This window comes from Delphinus delphis, chromosome 10 (assembly GCF_949987515.2).
Source record: "Delphinus delphis chromosome 10, mDelDel1.2, whole genome shotgun sequence".
Lineage (NCBI taxonomy): Eukaryota > Metazoa > Chordata > Mammalia > Artiodactyla > Delphinidae > Delphinus > Delphinus delphis.
The window spans coordinates 33047797-33067940 of record NC_082692.2 but is presented as its reverse complement, the minus strand read 5'-3'; the positions used below and the strand labels follow the sequence as shown (position 1 = coordinate 33067940).

At 44.6% G+C, this 20144-nt stretch overlaps 1 protein-coding gene across 1 annotated transcript in view; it reads right to left on the bottom strand.

Annotated features, from left to right (window-relative positions):
- TRERF1 (transcriptional regulating factor 1) overlaps positions 1-19943 on the bottom strand; it is a 199383-nt gene extending 179440 nt beyond the window's left edge. The window contains exons 1-2 of the mRNA XM_060021271.1: positions 19867-19943; positions 19362-19447 (exon numbers count right to left, since the gene is read on the bottom strand). The gene's annotated coding sequence lies outside the window, so the exon portion shown is untranslated. The remainder of the gene's footprint in view (positions 1-19361; positions 19448-19866) is intronic.
- Positions 19944-20144: the final 201 nt, after the last annotated feature.

Genomic DNA, 20144 nt, shown 5'->3' with positions numbered 1-20144 from the left:
GAGTGGCCCCCGCTCGCCGCAACTAGAGAAAGCCCTCGCACAGGAATGAAGACCCAACACAGCCAAAAAAAAAAAAAAAAAAAAATCACCTAATGAAGATTTTCTTAAAGACATGGAAAATACTTATAATGTCAAATAATAAAGGATACAAAAAACTAGACTTCACTTTCAGCTATTATGACATAACTGCTAATAAACTAACCCTCCTGTATAGAACCATAAAAAGTAAATAAAATACAAAATAATAACAATAATAATAACTGTTTTCAGGTATAGGAGTACAATAAGGCAACTAGGACTTGAGAGGCCAAGGTCTTATAGGAAAGGGAAGCTTGTGAGGTATATATTAGTCCTAATGTTTCCCCTCAGGACATTTGCCGATTTGGTAGAAAGAACATTAAGGTGAAACAAAAGGCAGCAAATTAAAGCTTGCAGCAACTTCCTCCCTGGACTGAGAAGACAAAAACTGGAGCTCAGGGCTATGACAATATCTAGGATTTAAGAGGCCAAGATCCCAGAGAAAAGGAACCACACGTAAGTGAGTTCAATATTCAGCAGCAATTTCCGCTGAAGGCATTTGCTGACACCTAACCCATGGGTGTACAAGGCTAGACTCTGGGAATCTAGCAGCAAGAAGCTATTGAAAGACTTAAAAGGTAGCTAGAGATTTTAGTAGTTTCACAAGGGCAGGGAGACAAAATTTGGATATCAGGGCCTATTAAGAAAGGGGGATCCTAATAAACACCCATCCTACAAGTAAGGGCAAACCAGAAAAACCAGCCTTGACTGAATCAAGGTGATACAACATACGAGCCTCTACATTTTCCATGTAAAATGCCCAACATTCAGACAAAAATGACCAAGCATGTCAGGAAAAGGACCAAACCAAGAGAAAAATACAATCATTAAAAACGGTCCAAGACATATTTTATTATAAATATTTACAAACAATAAAAACAAACAAACAAATTAAGAATTAAATAGATGAAACAGTAGAAGAGATGGTGGGTGAATTGGAAGACAGGACAGCAAGAAAAAATATTCATATTAAAGCACAGAAATTACAAAAACAAGCTTCAGCGACACACAGGCTACCATGAAAGGGTCTAACTCATGTGCAGAGGTCTAAGGAGATGAGAGAAATAGTAGACCAAAGCAACCTTTGAAGAGAACTGCCCAAGACTTTTCTAAAACTGACAAAAAACATCAGGCCATGAATTCTAGAAGCTCTCCAAACTCCAAGGGGTTTACATACAAAGAGAACCATACTTATGCACCTCATAGTAACACTGCTAAAAACACAGAGCCAAAGGAAAAAATATATGTTAATTTCAAAGCAATCATAATAAAACTGACAGATGACTTTTAACAGAAATGAAGGAAGGCAGAAGACAATGGAATGATATCTTTAAAGGATTATTAAAAACAAAAAGCAAGCTAGAATTCTATACCTGGTGAAAATATCCTCCAAATATAAAGGTGAAAAAGACATTTTCAGACACAAGAACTGAGAGAATTGTGACACCAGCAGACACATTACACGCACACGTGCACACACACACACACACAAACAATAAGGAGAGACAAAAGAAAATTAATCTGAAAGCATGTACGTGGTTATATAGGGAGAAATGAAGAATACCAAAAAGAGTAAATATGTGGATTAATCTAAAATATTGTTAATTTTTAAAAACAATATCTTAGGGATTAAATTCTTATGATAATTTTATATTCTTATAGTCTCTTATATTTGGATTATATTTTATATTGTATTATGATAATTTTATGGGATAAAAGTTTTGTGAGAATTAAAATCACAACAAGACCGCAAAAGTCAATATGAAGGTATAGGAGGTATAGAAGTCTAAGTGTTCTAAGGAGCTTGCAATGCCCAGGAAATGGTTAAAATACTACTTTAGGGTAGACTCTACAAAAACAAAAATACAAAATCACAGACAAAGCATCCAACTATGCAAAGGTATATATATTGAAAAAAATACTAGAAAGAAACCCCATTTTTTAAAACTGCGGTTCTATCAAGATGACTGGTTTTCATTGTCTTTATACTTTTTGGCTTTTTCAGTAGAAAAACTTTTTTCTCAATATTTGGTTTCATATAACACTAGACACTATTTTCTTATACTTGCAGGAGGTGAAAGTAGCCTTCATTTTCTTATAAACGTTCAAAAAGAAAAAATTCCTAGAAAATTGAACCAAGACCCTGTATTTCTGCAGTCAATTATTAGCAACATTTATTCTAAAAATACTGTTTGTCTACCGATTACAGACCAGCTATCTGACATATCCTGTGCCCTGGGTGCGGAATGACTGGTCACTCACACTGGGTTTCGTGAGAGAGAAAGCACTCCTAAAGTCTTCCTTCTCAATAAGTATGAGGAAATTCTAACTTGGCAGAGTCGCTTTTGAGAGTAATTCAAGTCATCTGCATGGTCTTTCAACAACAGAAATCCAAAGAGCTTGCTAAATTAATAACAGTCATCAAGGGGCTTCCCTGGTGGCACAGTGCTTAAGAACCTGCTTACCAATGCAGGAGACACGGGTTCGAGCCCGGGTCCAGGAAGATCCCACATGCCACGGAGCAACTAAGCCCATGCGCCACAACTACGGAGCCTGCATGCCACAACTACTGAAGCCTGTACGCCTAGAGCCCGTGCTCTGCAACAAGAGAAGCCACCACAATGAGAAGCCCATGCACCGCAACAAACAGTAGCCCCTGCTCGCCGCAACTAGAGAGAAAGCCCGCGCACAGCACCGAAGACCCAATACAGCCAAAAATAAATAAATAAATTTTTAAAATAAATAAATAATAACATTCATCAAGCAAGAGACGTTTGTACTCCACCTTGCAGCAAGAAAAACCTGCGCCCCAGAAAAGGAATGTATATTGCTTAGAGAGTAATCCATGCTCACAAGAATGACCATTTTTTGAAAATCAATAATATTAGGGCAGATGGGATGAGGTGGGTACTGTCATATGCTGGTAGTGCAAATGAAAATTAATTTTTTTTTTTTTTTTTGCAGTACGTGGGCCTCTCACTGTTGTGGCCTCTCCCGTTGCAGAGCACAGGCTCCGGATGCGCAGGCCCAGCGGTCATGGCTCACGGGCCCAGCTGCTCTGCGGCATGTGGGATCTTCCCGGACCGGGGCACGAACCCGCGTCCCCTGCATCGGCAGGCGGACTCTCAACCACTGCGCCACCAGGGAAGCCCGAAAATTAATTTTGAAACTGTGTGAAGAACAATTAGGAAATCTTATCAAGAACCTTAAAAACGCCCACTCTCTTTATCACAGTAATTCTCCTTTCCAGGAATTTAGCCTAAGAAAATAATCTGAGATGTGATCAAAGATCTATGTACATCTATGTTCTATGATCTTTGTTCATCAAAGCACTATTTATAATAATCAAAAATGATAAACAAGCTAAATTTCTTTTTTTTTAATTAATTATTTGTTTTTGGCTGTGTTGGGTCTTCGTTGCTGTGCGCAGGCTTTCTCTAGTTGCGGCGTTATTATTTCCAATAAGTGAAGGATCCTGGATTCAAACCCAAGCAGTCTGATTCCAGAACTTATACTTTTAATCACTAAACTACACTGCCTCAAAAAAATACTGGATGGAAATTATTAAAATGTTAACAGGAAGGAATATAAGATTCTTTTTTTTTTATAAATTTATTTTTATTTTTGGCTGTGTTGGGTTTTCATCGCTGCGCACGCACTTTCTCTAGATACAGCAAGCAGGGGCTACTCTTTGTTGCGGTGCGCGCGGGCTTCTCGTTGCAGTGGCTTCTCTTGTTGCAGAGCACGGGCTCTAGGCTCGCGGACTCAGTAGCTGTGGCTCGCGGGCACTAGAGCACAGGCTCAGTAATTGTGGCGCACGGGCTTAGTTGCTCCGCGGCGTGTGCGATCTTCCCGGACCAGGGCTCAAACCCGTGTCCCCTGGAATGGCAGGCGGATTCTTAACCACTGCGCCACCAGGGAAGCCCGGCAGGCGGATCCTTAATCAGTGCGCCACCAGGGAAGCCCACAGGAAGGAATTAAAGACAATTTTTATTTTCTTCCTTAGAACTGTTGATATTTTCTGGATTCCCTATGATCACCATGTACTATTTATAGTCTCCTTCTCCAAAAGAAAGTTCTATGTACTCTTTTCACTTACCATTTACACGATTTCAGTGAAAAAGTCTTAGCTCTAAAGAAGCTTTGAATCATGTCTTCTCCAGGCTTTACAAGCAGGAGAACATTTGTAAATCTGAGCATGACATTCTGACCAGGGAAAGGGGATGAGCCAAGACTATGGACTCTTCCATTCCACAAATACGTGTTACCCTCTGGCTAACAAGGTGCTAATTTTTACGTATATTCTGCCCTTAATCTTCCCAATGACCCATTCAAGTAGATGTGACTATCTCAGGAAACAGAAGTTTAGGAAGGTGAAGTGACTTTCCCGAGGTCATGAACGCCACTCCAGCTCTGGTCAAAGGTCTGCCCACCAACCGTTCCCTCAAATCACGTAAAACAATTGGGGCAGAGCTGAGAGCATGTTCAGGCCCAAATACTACATCCCTCAGTGCCTCCATTTCCTCACTTGTATAATGGGGATAATAATGCCTTCCTCATGGAGTTGCTTTGAGGATTGAACGAGGTAACATATGTAAAATGATGGCATGCTTTTGCACTTACTAGGTAGCTGTTGCGCTTTGAAATGCATCCTATCCCCAAACATGCACAATGCGAGGTCACCACCACCAGAGCCCACAGCCTCACCTTCCGAAAGAAAAGAATCCTCTTATGCTTCTCTGAACTCCACCATCCTGGTTCCTTCTTAACTATCTCAGAGCCACTGGATTGATCTCAGTTACATCCTAGACTCCTTTTCAAAACTCTCTTCTTAAATTTAAGCCCCCAAAAGTGTCCTCGGAGAAGAACCTGGCATGGGTTGTCAAAGACAGAAGGCTGAAACCCCAGCCTCTGTGCTCTGCACTTGTGCTCAGATTTGATCATAAATTGAGACATGGGACGACCCAGAGTGAGACATTCCCTGGAGGAAAAAGAACAGCTGGGCACAGGGCGGAAGGGGAGGTGGAAAGAGGGCAGCCACCAACAAAGTGGAGAGTGGACAGGGAGGGTTTCTGAGTATGTGGCCGGGGGCCCCAAAAAGGAAAGGGATTGGGGACCCAGAAGAAGTGAAAGGGAACTCTTTTTGCAGTTTTCCTCAGATATGGAAAAGAGCAGCTAATATGGAAAGAGAAATGGCAGGAGGCCCTGACTTGGCAAGATGGTGATGCTATTCTTTTTTTTTTAAAGGACAGCTTTATTTTTTTTAATTTATTTTATTTTATTTACTTATTTATTTTTGGCTGCGTTGGGTCTTCACCGCTGTGCACGGGCTTTCTCCAGTTGCGGTGAGCAGGGGCTACTCTTCGTTGCAGTGCGCGGGCCTCTCATTGCGGTGGCCTCTCCCGTTGCAGAGCACGGGCTCTAGGCGCATGGGCTCCAGTAGTTGTGGCTCACGGGCTCCAGCGCACAGGCTCAGTAGTTGTAGTGCACAGGCCTAGTTGCTCCGCGGCATGTGGGATCCTCCCGGACCAGGGCTCGAACCTGCATCCCCTGCATCCGCAGGCAGATTCTTAACCACTGCGCCACCAGGGAAGCCCTGATGATGCTATTCTTTAACATCACTGCCACAGACTACAAAGTCCAGACCCTTAGCCCTCTTGCCCCTGTGCTTCTAACACTTTCCTGACTGATCTCTTGGCCTACAGGCTCAGTCAAGCCAGCCTGTCCTCCATGCCTCTCAGGGTAATCTTTCTAATATGTAATACTGACATGACCCCATTGTTCCCACACCCCAAACCCTTCAGTGACTCCCCCACGGCCTACAGGGTCAAGACCAAGCTCCATAACGGGGCACTGGCTCCCCCTTGCCCAATCCCTTGCTTACTCCTCCAGCCTCATCACCTGCAAATGCCATTGAGAACTTCCTAGGTGCCGGGCCCCAGCTGGGTGCTGGGGACACAGTGATAAACAAGACATGACACAGATGAACAAAACCTAGTTCATGCCTTTAAGAAGCTGAAGCCGTCACTGTTTGCAGATGACATGATACTATACATAGAGAATCCTAAAGATGCTGCTACCAGAAAACTACTAGAGCTAATCAATGAATTTGGTAAAGTAGCAGGATACAAAATTAATGCACAAAAATCTCTGGCATTCCTATACACTAATGATGAAAAATCTGAAAGTGAAATTAAGAAAACACTCCCATTTACCACTGCAACAAAAAGAATAAAATACCTAGGAATAAACCTACCTAAGGAGACAAAAGACCTGTATGCAGAAAATTATAGGACACTGATGAAAGAAATTAAAGATGATACAAATAGATGGAGAGATATACCATGTTCTCGGATTGGAAGAATCAACATTCTGAAAATGACTCTACTACACAAAGCAATCTACAGATTCAATGCAATCCCTATCAAACTACCACTGGCATTTCTCACAGAACTAGAACAAAAAATTTCACAATTTGTATGGAAACACAAAAGACCCCATATAGCCAAAGAAATCTTGAGAACGAAAAAAGGAGCTGGAGGAATCAGGCGCCCTGACTTCAGACTATACTACAAAGTTACAGAAATCAAGACAGTATGGTACTGGCAAAAAAACCAGAAATATAGATCAATGGAACAGGGTAGAAAGCCCAGAGGTAAACCCACGCACATATGGTCACCTTATCTTTGATAAAGGAGGCAAGAATATACAGTGGAGAAAAGACAGCCTCTTCAGTAAATGGTGCTGGGAAAACTGGACAGCTACATGTAAAAGTATGAGATTAGAACACTCCCTAACACCATACCCAAAAATAAGCTCAAAATGGATTAAAGACCTAAATATAAGGCCAGAAACTATCGAACTCTTAGAGGAAAACATAGGCAGAACACTCTATGACATAAATCACAGCAAGATCCTTTTTGACCCACCTCCTACAGAAGTGGAAATAAAAACAAAAATAAACAAATGGGACCTAATGAAACTTCAAAGCTTTTGCACAGCAAAGGAAACCATAAACAAGACCAAAAGACAACCCTCAGAATGGGAGAAAATATTTGCAAATGCAGCAACTGACAAAGGATTAATCTCCAAAATTTACAAGCAGCTCATGCAGCTCAATAACAAAAAAACAAACCACCCAATCCAAAAATGGGCAGAAGACTTAAATAGACACTTCTCCAAAGATATACAGATTGCCAACAAACACATGAAAGAATGTTCAACATCATTAATCATTAGAGAAATGCAAGTCAAACCTACAATGAGGGGCTTCCCTGGTGGCGCAGTGGTTGAGAGTCCACCTGCCGATGCAGGGGATGCGAGTTTGTGCCCCGGTCCGGGAAGATCCCACATGCCGCGGAGCGGCTGGGCCCGTGAGCCATGGCCGCTGAGCCTGCGCGTCTGGAGCCTGTGCTCCGCAACAGGAGAGGCCACAACAGTGAGAGGCCCGCGTACCACAAAAAAAAAAAAAAACAACTACAAGGAGATATCATCTCACACAGGTCAGAATGGCCATCATCAAAAAATCTAGAAACAAGAAATGCTGGAGAGGGTGTGGAGAAAAGGGAACACTCTTGCACTGTTGGTGGGAATGTAAATTGATACAGCCACTATGGAAAACAGTATGGAGATTCCTTAAGAAAACTACAAATAGAACTACCATATGACCCAGCAATCCCACTACTGGGCATATACTCTGAGCAAACCATAATTCAAAAAGAGTCATGTACCAATATGTTCATTGCAGCTCTATTTACAATACCCAGGACATGGAAGCAACCTAAGTGCCCATCAACAGATGAATGGATAAAGAAGATGTGGCATATATATACAATGGAATATTACTCAGCCATAAAAAGAAACGAAATTGAGTTACTTGTAGTGAGGTGGCTGGACCTAGAGTCTGTCATACAAAGTGAAATAAGTCAGAAAGAGAAAAACAAATACCATATGCTAACACATATATATGGAATCTAAGGAAAAAAAAGGTCATGAAGAACCTAGGGGTAAGAGGAGAATAAAGACACAGACCTACTAGAGAATGGACTTGAGGATATGGGGAGGGGGAAGGGTAAGCTGTGACAAAGTGAGAGAGTGGCATGGACATATACACTACCAAACGTAAAATAGATAGCTAGTGGGAAGCAGCCGCATAGCACAGGGAGATCAGCTCGGTGCTTTGTGACCACCTAGAGGGGTGGGTTAAGGAGGGTAGGAGGGAGGAAGACGCAAGAGGGAAGAGATATGGGAACATATGTATATGTATAGCTGATTCACTTTGTTATAAAGCAGAAACTAACACACCATTGTAAAGCAATGATACTCCAATAAAGATGTTAAAAAAAAAAAAGAAGAAGAAGCTGAAAGTCATGCTGGGGAGACAGACACAGAAAGGGAGCATTGCAGTCGAGATGCAGTGGGATGGAAGCCCAGCCGGGCTGTTTAGGGAAGGCCCCTGGAGGAAGTGGGAGTGAGCCAGGTGAGGGACAATGGAGGGAACATTCCATGCTGAAAAACACCTCAGAGCAAAGTTTGTGAGCAGTGCTATCTGACAGAACTTCTGCACTAATGGAAATGTTCTACATTTACGCGCTCCAATATGGCAGCCACTAGCGGTGTGTGGTTATTGAGCACTTGACACATGGCTAGTGCAACTGGGGAACTGAATTTTTAATTTTATTTATTTTTAAATTCATTTAAATTTAACTCGCCATGAATAGCTAATGGCTACCATGCTGGACGGCACCGTTCTAGAGCATTCAACTGAGGGCGATGGAAAGTGCAACTAGACAGGTAAGCCCTGAAGTTGAAGTGGTGCTGCAGTAAGGCCAGACTGTATGTGGTTTCCTATACTCACCAGGCCATCAGCTGTCTACCTGTAAGCCGCCCGCTGGACCCACACAATCCACCCAGGTACCACCTCTCTCTGAAGACTTTCCTCCTACTTACTATTTCTGAAGTTTTGTCTTTTTCTAGGCAGGCATCACTGTGTATCTTACTTATGTGTCCTCGTAACAGTCCTCCACTAAACTCTGAGCACCTTCTCTTATTTGTCTTAGTACTTCTAGCCACTGGTAAAATCCCAGCACATGGGAGGCAGTCAGTAAATGCCTAGTGAACAAGTGAGTTGTCAGCACAGGGACCATAGCCTGGCAGGGATGGCGGGGGAGGGCATTCACCTCTTCTATCAAAGATGTGAGCCCCTAAACTTGACCTTCCTTAGAATGACGGCTCTGCCCAGGAGCTCGGGAAAGGTTCTCATGACTGTCCTGAGCACTCTACCCTTAACTGTCATTGGCAGGCCTTGGGGTGGCTCTATTTTCCCCAAGTTCCTAGAATCTAGAGACCTATACAAGGAAGGTGACTAGCCAATTTTTAAAGGCAGCATAGCGTAGTGATCAGGAGCCAGTCTCTGGAGTCAGTCCTAGGTCTGGAGACCAGCTGGGCAACGTAGCCCCTGAATGTCCTTAACCGCGTTGCTGAAATGCTGGAAGCCTCGGTTTCCTCAAGTGTAAGGAAGGCACCACGTCTGCCTCTTACAATTGTTGTGCAGATGAAATGCCTGACACATCTGCACGAGGCCAGCCACACAGTAAGCTGTCTGTAAGCAGTAGCTACTGCTCCTAAAGCGATGTGGAACCCTCACTTCGGTACCCCAAGGTATATGCAAATTCCCGAGCCCCTAAATCGGCTCTTCGTGATGCTCCCTGGGATGCAAGGGGTATAATCCAATCTGTGACTCACGATGTGTTGCCAAAAATCTCCTCGAGTCCCCAAAGGAAAATTTATTTTAATTCCGTCTAACTTTAAAAATTAAACAGTTCTCACGGCATTTTGGGGTGGCAGGGGTGAGGAAGGAGACCATGAAATCCAACAAGCCGCTTTTAAAAGGTTACAAACTGACTGGAGAAAGAAAAGAGAAGGCAGCTGGAGGGGGTGAGCACTGGGGGATGGGGACAATCCCCTGAGTCTCTGCTATTATTGAATACCCCGACCCTCAAAGCAGCCAAGCAGCCCCCTCCTCCACGTGGGCTAAGCTCCGTTAATGAGAAAGCAGAGCTCTGCCTACATTACCACAATAATGATTTCCCGGTTGCATTTTTACATGCCTGCTGCTTTATCGCAGCAGAAGTAGACATATATTTTCAATAAATCCCTTCTCTCCTTCCTCCTCCCCAACTTGAGCTCTCCCAGTAAATGTTGTTCCCTCTGCACCCTCCCCCAACGCAATCCCAACCCCGGAGCACAATGAGTTCCACTAATCAAAACAGAAAGAAAAAGAAAAATGGAAAAATCACAGCTGCTGAAAAACAGCATTCGCTACAAGTCAAAGCCCTCCACATTTTTTCTGCAGGCAGCTTTTACTACTTCAAGGACACATCACCCCTCCCCTATCAGGAATCTTACGTAGAGTTGCTTAAAGGGGAGGGAGGAGGGGATGGGCGAAGGAATCTAATATTCACTCTTTCCTATTTTGACTAAGCCAGCACAGACAGAAATATAGATAAGGCCTTGAATAAGTGATTCAACAAAATGTCACTTATTAAAAGAGATGGGGGATGGGGCCACATTTGCATCTGAGTTAAACCACCCCAGCTAAAGGCTGCCAGGCCAGAAAGGCAAGGGGGAAGGAAACATTTCTCCAGTCTGGTCTCCTTCAGCGGCTGCAAGAGCTGACCCTGGTGGCAGAGAGGCCCGGATTTCTCCCTCCTCCAACGAGAACCGATGGGGAGAGAACCAGAGAGGCAAAACCAAAGCAACAAAGGAGCTGTAAGCATTTATACTGTACTAACTAGCGCCAGGCTCTGTACTAGGTGACGGGGGTGCAAAATTGAGTGATGACCCAGTTCTGCCCTCCCAGGGCAGTCTAGAAAGAGTCAAGGACACGCCCAGTGGTCAGGATGACCACAGCCCTGTGAGCCAAGGGCTGCAGGAGCCCAAGGGCATCCCCCCTCTAGCCCACCCCCCAGTCTGGCCCCAGACCAGGCACACAGGGCCCTCAAGAAAGACTTAAGGAATGAGTATGTGCACAGTGAAATTGCTGGAATTCCATGCTGGTCTCTAAAGCTCAGACTCTTCAAAAGGAAAGAGGCCGCTGAATGTCCTTACCTACCCCGGCTCCCCTTGAAAACCCCTCCTCAGCTCCCGTGTGTTCACCCAATTAAAACAGAGAAGTGAACAAGTCCCAGCACTTGAGAATCAGCTCATTACGGATAGCCTTCAGTTGAATTTTAAGACAGTTTGGTATCTTCCATTGTGATGACTACAGAGGGAACTCATATGACACTCCTATTAAAACTCCTTGGATATGGGGATATATGTATAGGTATAGCTGATCACTTTGTTATACAGCAGAAACTAACACACCCTCGTAAAGCAATTATACTCCAATAAAGATGTTTAAAAAAAAAAGATTAAAAAAAAAACAAACAACTCCTTGGGCATCGACTCCATTCTTTTTTCTTTTTCTGTTTTAAAAAGTCCTCCAAAGAAGCTGGGTTGGAGGCTGTTTCCCAAAGATGAGGAGAGGCTCTCAGAGCAGCCACTGTTATACCCTCTGTAACGACAAAGAACCCTAGGGGGCCCTCAGAAAGCCTCACCCAGGTGGTAAACCTGCTCTAGGTCCCGTGTGTTCAAAGTCAGAGCCTGCAGACTAAAGGCCGCAATCTCTAGAAATGACCACGGAGGCACTCCACAGAGGGGACAGGGCTGAGAGTAGGAGGCTAATGAAGAATAGCCCCTAGATCTGTTAAAGTCAAGTTTGGGCTTTCATTATGAAGCAGCCTTAAAGCTGTGTGCTCCAGCACAAGCCAGACAATTCAATTTTCTGACAAATGTAATGCCCAAAACATGCTTAAATCATCTGAGTATTTCCAGCTAAGGTCGTTGAGTTCTAAGCCCCAAATTCCCAGATGATCTTCTTGGTCTCCATGATCCTTTGCATATATTCTGTACCACATCTCTTACTGAATACCATACAGCATTATCTGAGAGTGCACAAAATTGGAGACCGTTCAAATTCTGGCATTAAACTAGGGCTTTGAATGCTGGCTGGACATGTGACTCTGGGTTAATCACTTACTTATATTTTTTCAATTCTACTTCTTGAGCCTCACTTTCCTCAGCTGTAAAATGAAAATAATATCTACCTCCTATGGTTGTTGCAAGACAGTTAAAACAAGACATGCCAAAGAGGCTTTGGACCCATAACATGCTATGTAAACACTGGTTATTACAATGACGTCACCCATTTCCTCTCTCGCTCTCTGATTTTTTGTTGATTATTTTCCCTCTCTGTGAAACCAAATTGATATCGGTTCCACTGATCTCTCAAAACTGATAACTTGTGTTTATTTTACAAACACAGGAAGAAGTCCTCTTATCTACAGGTGTGCAAAATCTCACTAACTGCTGAATCTAGGTGATGGGCACAACTGGAGTTCATTATACCAGTCTGCTTTTGCGCGTGTTTAACGTTTTTTCATAGTAAAAATTAATTTTAATAAATAAATAAAGCATCACCCTCTTAGGCAGAGGCCAGAAGTCCAATTAGTAAAAAGCACTGGTTGCTTTTTAAAACTAGAAATGACTTTCCAGCATACACAGTAAGACTAAGGGCTAAGGACTGTAAGGTGGACTCTGCTTTACAGAACAGTTCTCATTTGCAAAACAAACCTGGAAGGCAAATGAATCACTACTATGACCACTGGGCCACAGCTGGGATTCTTGGGTGGGTTCAAGGTTCCCCTGCACCAAGTTCACAAACCAAGTTTATTTGGACCTTTGAATAGGCAGGTCTCAAATTCTATATATGGAATCAGAGTGTGAACCTACACAGACTGGCATTTCACAGCCAGCTTCTCTGATGCCAGCCTTCCAGCAGTAAGACCAGTTTCGCTGAAAGAAATCACAGAGGACTTGAAAACCCCAAACAGAAAGGGGCTACAAGGAGGGAACAAGAGAGAGTAGACACGGTGAAAGGGGTTTTCAGCAGAAGCTTTAGGGAACTGACGGCAGTTTTTCATTGGTTGTCAGGTTTCACATCTAAAAGGCGATCTGGCTGAAGATCACTGGCTGAAGATCACTGCACCTCGCTGCCGCCTGTGTGCGATGCCTCTTACAGTTTACATCGCACTTTGCGTACATTATCTGATTCAGTCCTCACAACTCTCAGAGAAGAGGCGACAGATGGTATCACCCTCTTTTTACAGATGCGGAGACAGACTCGGAGGCTGACTTGTCCAGAGCCATACGACGGAGCTGCACCCCAACCCAGGTCTTCTGACTCTGCTCACCCACTCACCTGCCATACAGACCCCATCGTTGGGGCCACCGGGGCAAGCAGGGCAGTCTATGGCCTATTTTTGTGAAAGGCCGCCTGAAGTAGAAGCAGCCCTTTCGCCTTTTTTTCCTTGCTCAAAACGTACAACACAGTGCCCACCAGCTTTTGAACAGGGTTGCAAATCACAGATGTCTTCTCCCAATCATAGTTTTCAAATAAATCTAACGTAAGGCCCAAATTACTTTAACTGAAGACTCTTTTCCCCAAGCGAAAGAATCCGGTCTTTCCTTTGTACTGCTCAGTAATGCAGTCAAATGTTCAGAAAAATGCAGTACAATTTTCTGATGCAGTCTTAACCCTTGTTGTCTCTGGCTGGTGTCAAAGCCCGAGCCCAAACCCCTGCCCAAGGCTAGCGCGGCCTCAGCCTGGAGAGACAGAGCACCTGTGCCCCAGCACCGCTCCCCACCCTTCCCTCACCTGCACCTTCACTCTTCCTGGATCTTCCCTCCAGTCATCATGAAGGAAGTGTTCCTCCCCCCCCACCCCGGCCAAGGCCAGATCTTCCCCACAAACTTTCTCAATGGCTTTTGCTCAGCTGACCCAACCCATTGCTCTTGAACAATCCCTCCCTCTTCACTAGTCTTTCCCATCATCACACACACAGACCAGCAGCACCGCCCCCAAAACCCTTCCCTCTACACACATGTGCTTCCAGCTCCCCCTCCATTTCTCTGCCCCCCTTTCACAGTCAAATTTTGCCCCAAAGTTGTCTCCACATGCTACTCCCAGTTCTTCACTTCCTATTCCCCTCCCAACCCTTCCGATCCTGCTCTCACCCAATCCATTGCTCCATTCAAACTGTTCTTTGCAAAGTTGATAATGGCCTCCATTTTGCCAAATCCAGTGGTGACGTTTCTGACCTTAAACTCATGAAACGTTTAACACTCACTCCGACCCAACACACACACACACACACACACACACACACACAGCCTTTTCTTCTCTCAACAGACTCCTTAGAGCACCTCATCCAGTCTCCTGGATTTAAATACCAGCCCTTAGTTGATGGTTCCCACATTTTTATCTCCTGCCTGGCCATACCTCTGGCACTGGACATTATATCAGACTGCAAGCTTAACATCTCCACCTTGAGTCTAACAGGCATCTCAAACTTGGCGGTGTCCAAACTGAAATCGCTTGATTCTGCTCCCCGAGACTCTTCCTCGCCCCCATCTCAGCAAAGAGCACCACCCATATCTACCCAACGGCTCAGTCAGAAACCTCAGTTATTAGATTCCTCCTCCCCAACCTCCACCAAATCCATCAGCAAGCCCTGCCCATTCTACCTCTAATAAGCATCTCACACCCACCTGCTCCCCTGCATTCACCTCCTGTCACCTCCCCACCTGGCCTGCTCCAAATGCCTTTTTATTGCGCTCCCCAATTCCACACCTGCCCTCTCCACCAATGCCACCCCCTTTAAACACGAGTTAGGGGGTGTCACTTCCCACTGCAAACTTCCAGTGGCTTCCCACTACCCTTCAAATGAAACCCAAGCCTTTCCAAGGCCCCAAGTCCTGCACGATCATCTCATGCTGCCCTCTCCCCCTGCCCCCTTGTCCACCTGTGCCTCTTTTTAGTCGTCCCCCCGCAAGGCCAAAGTCCTTCCACACAGGCCCTCCTCTCTCTGCCTGATGCTCTCTGTCTTCCCCTCACCCCCAATCCTCAGAGAGGCTTTTCTAGGCTTCTTTAGCTAAGTAACTGCAAGTTACTGCTCCCTGTGGTTTCATCTGAGCATCTACCACATTTTGCAAGATATATTTCTTTACATGTCTGCCTCCCCTCTGGACTATAGCCTAGGCGGTGGAGTGGGGGATGGGGAGAGGAAGATGATTATGTCTTTTAATTATCAGTGTATACTCAGAGCGGTAACACAGTACTTAGCAAATAGTAGGTGCTCAATAAGTAGCTGCCAATACGTACGCATGAATAAACCAGATCCAGTCACAGCACGAAAGTAACTGTTAACCTCCCACAAGCCCTTGGTTACCATTTAGGTACACAAGTTCTTTTTCCCCTTCCTGTCTGTCAAAAAAGTAGGTTTTTAATGTTGCTAAACCAACAGCCCAATAGCTCAGTATACTCCACTCATCCCCAGCTTGTTGTCTTCCGTGAGGAAAAAGTAAAAATCATGTTTCTTCAGTAAACCCCAATTAACCAGAAGACCCTACAAGCAGCTGCCTTGAGAACTTAAACATCTTTAGAAAATACCACAGAAGCTTTTTGGTGTGTATTTTCTTTAACCCAGAAGAGAGCCATGGGATCAAACTCATGTTACCAGGACTCTGTTATTCCTTACGATGCCACAGTATCCTAGCTGAAAAACATGCCAATATCTGGACTCCAGCTGCTCCTGTGTCCCTCTCCCCGCAAAGGAAATCAACTATGTTTTAGTTTCCCTTTTATTTCATTGGTTCCCCTCCAACAGGCAAATTCAGAAATATTATTAATCCACAAGGTTCCAGCTGATTCTCCTCCCTAAATCACACAGTTTTATGAAGTCAGAAATAAAACCAGCTGAAGTTAACTGCTTTTAGAGCAATCAGCACCCATCTCTACTGCCTGGGGTCTGAGCCACTTGTCTGGATCCTTACTTCTCATGTCAATGCTCAAAGTCAATAAAAACATCAAGAGCTTTTCCTCCAAAAGTGCCCGTGGTGAAATGTATGATATCCCGGAAGTGACAGTAATACAATATCATTATTTTGAACCTTATCACAAATATACGACCATATCCCAATTACCCACATGTGAATTCTCCACAGAAAGTGGGTAAAGCCACACTAGGCTTTCTGGTCTCCCACTCCTCCCAAGACTACCTCCCCCTGCTGCCTGGGATTAACAGCTCAATTAACCTTAGACTTGACCAGGCATAATTAGGCAGGTGAACCAGCTGGCTGGAGGGGAAAACTTCCAAGATGAACTGAAATTATTTTTGGTGCCTGGGATTATATGCCCCACTCTCTATTAGCATATATAACTGGGACTCAACCATGCACTTTTTTTTTTCCAAGACGGTGGCAGACTTTCACAAGCATTTTCTTGCATTTGACGGTCAAGATTACCAGGCCACTCAAGAGTCCTTTTTGGAATCCAAGGTGTAAATCCACTCTCTCCATGAGAAGACAAAAAGAGAAGTTAATCAACTCACCCAAGTCCATGAGGCAATTTGGCCGTTGGCCCAGGAAGAGACAGACTGTGGAGATCTCTTGAGACTTTTCTTCACAAGACTGAGTCACAGAATTTCAGACATGAATGGAACTCACGGATCAAACCATGCGTTTTTAAGATAAAAACTCTGAAGTCCAGAAATGGCTAGACACTGATACCCTCCCCACTTTTTCTTCCAGTGACGCTGTGCTCCTGCCTTGAGAATAAAACCACCTTAAAAGTTCTTTGTCATTTTACAAATCCTGTAAACTGAGCCAACTGCTGAACACAATTTTAACATGTTCTGATTAATCAACTTTACGGAGAATCCTCAGACTTTCCCCCAAAAAAACCTCTGATGCTTTCAATTATTATGACCAATCCACCCATCAGAGCAGGAGAAAAAGAATTTTAAGTAAGCTTGTTTCTGTGACCACACATTTTATTACATAAGCAGCAAAGAACACTACAGTCTGTCCCCTCTCTTACAGTGAAAGCTCCCACCTTGACAAAAACCACAGGCCCAAGTGGGTTAATGGATGCAAAACTGAGTACTTTCCACACAGTTCGTAGAACAAGTGTTTTCACAGCAAGCTCACATAAATGTTATGTGATATTACCACATGCCTGCTATGTGGAAGCCTGCTTACCAAGCTGTGAAAAGACCCATGCTTACTACGGAACCTGCAAAATTAATCTTCTCAGTGCCCATAAAGCAGAAGGGAAATGCTCTTTTTTGACATGTTAAGCTGGCTTCTTAAACAATTCTTTGGCGAAAATGGACATGCCTAAAAGGGCGGAGCCCAAAGAGGTGTGTCACTCCTGGTATCAATTCCTATAAATCAAATCCTGACAATATTTTTAAAAGAATGAATTATGATTCATGGGCCTTCAAACCTTTATTACCACAGAACATTCTCAGAAGAGGGAAAAAAAGCTACTGTGACTTGATTAATGGCCAAAGAAAGACAATAAAATAAATCCCATAAATTAAAAAAAAAAATACTGAATGACCATAACCACTCTTGGCTTGAGGGTAGACATGTAAATAATTCCCCTACCTTGGGATAAACACACATAAAGTTTCTGTTTACCTTCCCAGCATATATATCAACCAGAAGCAGATTTTCAGCAGGGGAAAAATAATAGCTAATTTGTTTAACGAATGCCTAGTTAGGAACATTTGATAAGTGGCAATAATATTGAATTCCCAACTAACTCAACTCTCAAGCTGCCAAAAATCAAATTCTCAATCTGGAAATCTGATGACAGAAAGGAAAGAAAAAAGAAAAAGAAAAACCACTGTCCATGTAAAGAGATCATTTTTTTTAAAACCCACTTTTTCCCCTGCTAGTATTGAGCCTGTCTGTAGCACTGCAGAAAGCTTAACTAACTTTAGTTAACCACACTGCCTAGTGTTCACTCCCTGACTCTACTAAACTTGTCTGGGTTTGAATCCCTGGTGCTAAAATTATCCTGGCCAAGTTAAAACTCCTAGCATACTTATGGTGGCGATCATTTCATAATGTATAAAAATATCAAATCACTATGTTATGCAACTGAAACTAACACAATGCTGTTAAGTCAATTATACTTCAATTAAAGAAAAGAAAAAGAAAAAGAAGGAAATAAATAAAGCTCCCAGCCTAATGAAGGTACCTGACAGCTAAGACCTACAACTCATCTGCAGAAACCAGTAGGCTGAGGACCAGGAAAAGAGGCACAGAGAAGCAAAGAGGGCTGGTTAACTAGTTAAGGGCTGAATACTCCTGGTTGTTATCCTTCCAGAGAGCAGCACCAAAACCACATTTTCCATCACCAGACTGCTTTCTTGAGACAGTCTATGATGCAGAAGGTTGGTACCAATTGGAACAACTTAAAACTCCTTTCTTAAAGCTCTGCTCCATGGCCTGCAAAAAAGTGCAAACAGCCGGCATTTTTTTAAAAGAACTCTTCAGCCATCCCTGGATCCGTCATTCTTAAACATCACTTCCATGCACTTCACAAGACAGCCGGGGCCATGCTGTTAGCAACCCGCTTCAACACGTTCACTTGCCAAAGCCGCGTCTAGTGTGGGGAAGAGTTTCCACAAAGCTGGCTCTAACGGGCCAGTCGAAGGCACACAGAGGAACCAGAAGTCATTTTCTTTTAACCTAAGGATGGCAGGAGCACATGCTCCAGCCCAGTGCTGGCCAGAGGCTGCCCGCCAGGTGCTCTCGGCCTCTGCCAGTGAATGAGTGGTTTTATGCTGTTTTTTTAACATCTATTTCTTTAGACCACCGGCAGTAACTTCACAGTCTTCCGAACTGAAGTTGGGGAGTCAAGGGGCAGGTTTACTCCCTTACACATTTCTCCCATCTGGGTGGCCACTTTAACTTCTGGGGAGGACCTAGCCGCCGAAGGGCCCTCAGGAGCGTATACATACACATATGCATCATGTCAAAAACCCCAAAAGGCACATCCCTAGGGTCCTGCGGCTTCTTGGCTGGAATAATGAAGGCTTTATAACAACACAATCTTCAGTTGCAAGCCCCCCCCTCCTTTAAGCCGGGTCTGCCAATTATAGCGCCCACCTCACCCCTCCCCCCTTTGCTGGGATGCTCTGCAGCGCAGAGAGGGAAGAGGGAAGAAGGGAAGCAGAGAAGGCCCTGCTAACATACTGAAAGTAAAGAAGTGGGGGGAGACTTCTCCTAATCTGTCCCCCTACTTTTCTCTTCCCCTCCCCCGTCTTCTCACGGAGCATCCCCCAACTAATTTTTTAAAAATGAAACTTAATAAGCTTCTTGCCTACCTTGGCTGTTTCTGCAACAAGTGCATGGGCAATCCGACAAGAAGGCCAGTCTTCGCTTGGGGGGTGAGATGGGGGGGCGAGCAGAGCTGATGGAGTAATTTCAATATTAATTTCTGTCAGAGCCGCCTTCTCGAAGCGCTACTCACTTACAGTACTGCCCTCAGCCTGTAAACAAATATCGCTCCGCCAGGAAACATACTCCCCAGATGCAAGCCCCTCTCCCCAGCAGGGAACCTGGCCCTTCACGCCCTCCCCCCAAAATAGCGTGCTCCCCCACCCAGGGTAGGAAGCTCCGGGTTTCCAGAGCACCAACCCACCACCTCCGCCACCACCCCAGCAAGAAACTTACTCGGTCCGTCTACGCCTCCACCCTCCCTTCAGGAAATCTACTCTCCATATGCATTCAGCCTCCCCGCAGGAAATCTGCTCCCCCCTCCCCCCTTCTATATACATGCACCCCCTCCCTCTCCTCCTCCCCACGCGCCCTCCCCGGCCAGAAACTTACTAGCGAGAAAGCGTGCAGGCTCTCCCGATCCTGGAAACTTACTCCCAGATATAGCGCCCGCCAGCCCCCTTTCCCGGCCCTGCTCCCCTTCCTGCCCTCCGCCGCAAGCAACTCCAAACTCTCTGCATCCAGCCACTCTCCCTCCCCGGTGGAAATTTGCAGCGCGGGGCCGCGCGCGTGCATCCACCCTCCCCTTCAGGAAACTTACTCCCCATCTGCATGCACCGCCTCTCAGCCATCGCTTAGAGGGAAGGGGGTGTGCTAGGGAGACAGAAATA